Consider the following 5,714-nt stretch of genomic DNA (forward strand, 5'->3'; position numbering starts at 1 on the left):
AGAAATCTCGTATGCATGTCAAACATAGGCGTCCAAACAATATACAGCATATAAATGCAGCAAGCACAAACACAAACAATAAATGCATCATGCATATGATGTCAATGATGCGTCCTGGTCACCCCTGACGCCAGTCGATCATCTCACACACAATAGTGAGGCCGAGTGGGTAGGGTTGTGACAACCGTGCACTCTGTCATCACTGCTCCTGATGAGTGACCGAGTGAACGGGATGCTGTCGGAGTACACCTATCCTCCTACCTAAATTATAAATGGGGGAGCGCAATGCTCTCAACTCCCGGTACACGATGACGGGGAGGAATGCCTGCCGGCTAACACGTTACATCACGCTACCCATGAGCGGACCAACGGAGCCAAACAAAGTCCCTGCTGCAACACACACTGCCTGAATCGACCACTAACCCATGAGTGGTGGTGTGTGCAGATCCATGTAACTGGCGATGTGCTCAACAATAATGGAGCGGACTATCGCACAGCATACAATCATGCAAATGGTGCATGGCACTAACCACAAAATATCCTGAGCTAATTCATATATATATAAAAGTGCACCATAGGTCAACGAATCAAATCAAAGGTACTCTGAAGGTATAAAACCTAGGTCCTGAACATGGTGAAGCATGGTATATCACTACCCCTATAAGCATGTATCAACAGGTAAGGAATACATGAGATGCAAAACAAGCAATCAACCAATCATGTAACAGGTATCGGGTAGTGATTAACCGAAACAAATAAGAGAACATAATTATTGCTACTTGTTAAATTCACTACTATGCATATCAAAGACATAAAGTCAAAAGTACCCGCCTCAAATAGTAGGCCCAATCCAGTCAAATCCAACGTCAAGATGCTCGTTTCGCATTAAAGCCCTGTGTCACCAATACACATATATTTTTATTTAGCTACAACTCAAATGCATAGCTAAATAAGATCCTTACAACTAATTTAGGGTAAAACCCTAATCACATCATACATATAAACAACTAATTATACATTAATCATTTCATTACCCTACTTCTTACCTCTTCCTCATAACTCGGATTAAAGCTTATCCTGAAAACTCACCTTAGCAATCTCTTCTTTAATGTCCTCAGCCGAAGCAAGATTGCTACAGCAAATTCCAAAAGCCCTACATCAAAAATATCATCACAACCGTATCAATGTTTCCAACCCAAGGACTAAAATCCAAATACTCACCCAAACATAAATGCCCGAACTGTTGAGTCACTGTCGGACGTGGCTGTAGTCGGATAACGTCGGAAACCAGTGGCTGAACAAACTCCAAGTCCAGCGGTCGTCACAGAGGAGAGCAACAACCCGCGACCGACATTGAAGAACCAGAAGGGTCTGGTGGTGGCTGTTGGCGTCGACAGCGGCGCTAGGGCACAATAGGAAGATGGCAGCCGGCACTAGGGCAGAGGAACATCAACACCCAATGAGAATGGTGCCCGCACTGACCTCTTCGCCGGAGGTGGATGGGGACGAGGAAGCGATTGGTCAGCACCTTCAAGACTCCGGTGAGGTCCTCAAGCGGTGCGGTGAGGCTGAGACAGTCGGGGAAGAATCATCCTCTACCGGTGTCACTGCATCGCCGACAAATCCCGCACGGATGGCTGGCGGGAGTGGCACGACCACAGTGAGGGAGAAGGAAAATGGCTCGGCGGGTGGTGAGACACATCGGAGATTGTTGCCGGCGGTAGGGCTTCCTTGGCCGAGGCTTATTTGCGTGGGAGCAGAAACGCGAAGCAGCGCCAATTGGGAAAGAGGAGACAGATATAGGGCTTAGGGCAACGGTCGGCGGCACTTCCACCCTGCGGTGGCGCGAGGGAAAAGGAAAGTCGGTGTTGCTCGGCCGGTCGGAAGAGAGGAAGAGACGGGGGAAGCAGAAGCTTGGTCGGCGTTCGATCGGAGAGGAAGAGGAAGAAGGAACTGTCGCGAGCGAAAAGGGATCGGTGTCGCATGGGTTAGGGCACGGGAATAAGAGGAAAAGAAAAGGAATAAAAGAAAAGGAGAAATAAAAAACTTTTCCTCTTTAAAATAGGGTAGCCTAAACAGGCTTTTTTTCCGGGCCCCATTTCTTTCCCCGTTAACTCGTCCATACGAGCTCCGAAAAATTTCTGAAAAATTTCCAAAAATTCAAAAAAATTCTCTTATTAATATTTGCCTATTTTCGGTATTTTACATACCGCGAGGGGGAGAAGAGAAGGCGCGGGGGGGGGGGGGGGGGACGACGGCGGGAAGAGAGCAAAAGAGAAAAAGAAAATAAAAAATAAAAATTTGACTTTTCCTCGCTAAAACGGGGTAGTCTAAACAGACTTTTTCGGACCCCATTTTTATCCCCGTAAACTCGTCCATACGGTCTCCAAAAAATTTCAGAAAAATTTCTAAAAATTTCAAAAAATTCCCTTATCATTATTCGTCATTTTTCGATATTTTACATTCTCCCCCACTAATAAAAATTTGATCCCCAAATTTTATTTTCTACCATCAACAAATACTAACAACAGGTAAAGAGTATAAAATGTTGAACGGTAAATTAAATCACATACCTCAAGTGAAAAGATGGGGGTATTGAGCTCGGATAGTATCCTCGAGCTCCCAAGTAGTCTCCTCGTCCGTATGATGCTGTCATCCGACTTTAACCAGTCGGATAGTCTTGTTCCGCAACTGACGCTCCTTCCAGTCCAAAATTCGTACCGGAATCTCCTCATAAGTGACGTCAGGCTGAACTGGAACTGAGATATCTGCCATCACATGCGTCGGGTCGGGTACGTATCTGCTCAGCATAGATACGTGGAATACATCGTGCACGCCTGCTAGGGACGGTGGTAGTGCTAGCCGGTAAGCTACTGCTCCAATCCTCTCCAGGATCTGGAAAGGGCCAATGTATCGCGGAGCTAGCTTACCTCTAAGGCCAAATCTCTTCACCCCTTTCGTGGGTGAAACTCGTAGAAAAACATGGTCGCCTGTAGAGAACTCCATTGAGAAACACTAGGGCGAATAAATCCCCTGTCTAAATGCTCCTGGAGTTGAACCTTCAGCTCGTTCAACTCTTTTGGTGCCATACGATAAGAAGCTTTCGATGCCGGCGCGGTCTCCGGAATCAACTCAATAGCGAACTCCACTTGCCTTATGGGAGGCAAACCTGGTAGTTCCTCTGAAAATATATCTGGATACTCTCGGACTACCGGAACGTCGTAGAGCTGCGAACTACTGCTGTCCTCAATACTGATCAAAAATAACAAAAAACCCTGACAACAATGCGACAACAGCTTCTGAGCCTGAATAGCTGAAATGATCGATATGCCGTCGTCTCTAATGCCAGTGAAATCCCTCGAGGTTTGGTTCAGAGACCGGAATGTGACCACCCTCGTCTGGCAATCAACAGTGGCATGATATGCTGACAAACAGTCCATGCCAAGAATAATATCAAAATCGACCATTTCTAATACTAAAAGATCTACCGTAAGTATTATGTTGCAAAAATCTAACGGGCAACCTCTGACCTCCTGAGTGACATCCAATGTATCACCGGACGGTAGAGAAACGGTCAGTCGCTGCAGCCTAATAGTGGGTAATCTACCAATCTCCCACATAAAAGTATGAGATATAAAAGAATGCGAGCTACCAGTATCTATCAGTATATCTGCAGATAAGGAATAAATAGAAATCGTACCGTGGAAAACGGATCTGTCAGCTCGCTGCGCATCCTCTCGGGTGACCGCATGAATACGCCCAGTCTCTGGCGGAGGAAGAGGTGGTAACGCTGCCTACGACTGCTGCTTCTAGGCAGGAGCATGCCACTGAGGCGGTACTGGATACTGTGCCAAAGAAGTCTGAGAGGGCGGCGATTGATACTATACCAATGGCTGAGACTGCGTCTGATACTGAGCCTGTGACTGGGGTTGCAGCTGATACTGCCCCTGAGTCAGATAATGAGATCTCGAAACGGAGCTCTGGGGTACTATGGGAGTACTGGTACTCCTGTCCGAGCATGCCAAATGCAGCTGCTGAAGGGGAAGTTGTTCCCTGATGGTGATGTGAGGGTGTAAATCTCCACCCTCCTTGTCGAGCCCCTGACTAATTGTGCTGTCCTCCCTGAGCAGTAACTCCGGGAGCAGTATGCTGAGCCTTCAGCTGGCAATCTCGACTCTGGTGCCCAGGCAATTTGCAATAAAAGCAAACTAACTATCCCAGAGAACAGGCTGTGGTGATGTGATCTCTGGACCCACATCTGAAACAGCGAATGTCGCTGGCGGGTTGTTTCCGGTTCTGCTGTGGAGACCGGAAATGTTCTGAGGAAGACTGCCCTGACTTCTGAGGCCTACGAAATACCCCAGAAGTACCTTGATCTGACCGACTGCGACCGCTCTGCTGCTGTGTAGCCTGTGGCTGCTGGATCTGTCCAGACGTCTGACCCGACTGTTTCCTTTTTCTATCCGGAAACGCTCTCTGCTGAGCTGACTCAATCGTGAGGGCTCTGTCCAACGTCTCCAAATAAGATGCACAACCAAGACCGGCAAGCCTTACTTGCAAATGTCCATCCAGCCCCTGAATGAACTGCTGCATACGTGAACTGTCCTCAGTAACTAGCTCTAGACAAAATCGGGCTAATCTGTCAAACTATGCATTATACTCTGTCACCGACTGGTTGTTCTGTCGCAGACTCAGGAAATACTGCCGGCGAGCCATCTGATAAGCTCATGGAAAGAAGCGGCTCTCAAAAGCCTCTCTGAATCTGGCCCATGTGATGTTCTGCTCGTCGATGATGGAACGCTGAGTAACCCACCAAGTGTCGGCCTCGTCCCGTAAGTGAAAAGCAGCCAGCTCTGCTTTCTCCCACTCGGAGCAAGCCATATAGAAGAAAGTGCGCTCCATAGTCTCTATCCATGACAGGGCCACACTCGAATCAAGGTCTCCTCGGAAGAGTGTAAATCGACTCTTCATCGACTCTACTAACGCTGGAATCCGAGCTCGTGCCACGACAATGTCAGTGAGGTGGGTAGGGGCAGCTGCATAAACTGGCAGAAACACTGGAGTTGGTGCCACATGTGGTACCGCTGAATAGACCGGGGGAGGTACTCTCGGTGTTGCTGCATAGACTGGAGCATATGCCACCGGTGGCACTGCAGGGTCAGCATAGGTGGTCGCGGCTAGATGTACGGTAGGTAGTGGTACCGAATGTGGAGCAATCGGTACCGCTGGTGCAGGTGCTGCTGGGTATACAGTATGTACTAGGGGCACAAGTGCCACTGGTGTCGGATACACAGTAGGTACAGGTGGCGGTGGTGCCGGGTACGCCGTAGGCTAGGCCGGAGCAGGTGTGGGGTATGTCGGTAGTACTCCTGGTGGTACCGAAAATACAGTAGGGATGGGTACACTCGGTACAGCCGAGGTAGGTACCTCTATAGGAGCCATCGGGGTCTGAGAGCCCGATGCGCCCACAGTATCCTGAGTCTGTCCCTGACTAATAGGCTCAACACCGGTAGGCATCTCTGGCAAGTCCAGAGATCCCAAGGTCCTCGTACGTGGTCGTCCAGCACCACGTCTCGCAGCAATACGTGTAGATCTCCTCATATCTGTTAAGTTATATAACAGATATTACTACAAGTATAACAATCATAAAATAAACATCATACCTATTTGCCGTCTGGAGATGTTCCGTCGCTGTCCAGTCCTCATTTATGACC

General features: G+C 48.4%; 1 long non-coding RNA gene across 1 annotated transcript; it reads right to left on the reverse strand.

The window, feature by feature from the left end:
* Positions 1-769: 769 nt before the first annotated feature.
* LOC122000485 lies at positions 770-1,246 on the reverse strand. The gene is made up of 3 exons (XR_006117147.1): positions 1,222-1,246; positions 1,090-1,153; positions 770-893 (listed from the first exon to the last, which is right to left on the reverse strand). It is a non-coding gene; the product is annotated as an uncharacterized LOC122000485 (long non-coding RNA).
* Between the last annotated feature and the right edge of the window lie 4,468 nt (positions 1,247-5,714).

The sequence above is a fragment of the Zingiber officinale genome, chromosome 7A, assembly GCF_018446385.1.
Source record: "Zingiber officinale cultivar Zhangliang chromosome 7A, Zo_v1.1, whole genome shotgun sequence".
NCBI lineage: Eukaryota > Viridiplantae > Streptophyta > Magnoliopsida > Zingiberales > Zingiberaceae > Zingiber > Zingiber officinale.